The sequence below is a fragment of the Phocoena sinus genome, chromosome 19 (genome assembly GCF_008692025.1).
Source record: "Phocoena sinus isolate mPhoSin1 chromosome 19, mPhoSin1.pri, whole genome shotgun sequence".
Classification (NCBI taxonomy): Eukaryota; Metazoa; Chordata; class Mammalia; order Artiodactyla; family Phocoenidae; genus Phocoena; species Phocoena sinus.
Window position 1 is genome coordinate 9,444,959 of NC_045781.1, and position 492 is coordinate 9,445,450.

Genomic DNA, 492 nt, shown 5'->3' on the forward strand with positions numbered 1-492 from the left:
GTGACCTCCCCATCCTCCCCCCCCCATAGAAGTGGAGCTGAGAACTGGAAGGGGGGGCGGATTCAGAGAGGCGCAAGATTCGTGCTGTGGCTGGGGAGGGAGAATAGGGACAGGACTTCGGGAAGAGTAGGTTGAGGACTCGGGGAGGGGGCGGCAGGGCTAGGAGTGAAGATTAGGATAGGGAAGGGGGAGGTAGATAATGGTCAGGGACGAAGAATGGAGGAGAAGCAGAGGATGCGGGGGACCAGGAGACAGGGGATCGGGGGGATGGAGGATTGGGGGTGCTGACTCGAGGCCGGTGACAGGTTGGGGTCAATGCGGCGACGGCGGGGGCCGATCGTCCGGCCGGGGCTGCGCGGCGAGGCCCAGTTGAGCCCAGGCCCACCCCCAGCCCCCCCCGCCCCACGCTGCCTCCCCCTTCCGCTCCCCGGAAGCGCTGAGTCGTACTGCCTTATCTGGAGGCCGCTATTTCGGGCTCAGCTCCTAGCGCGA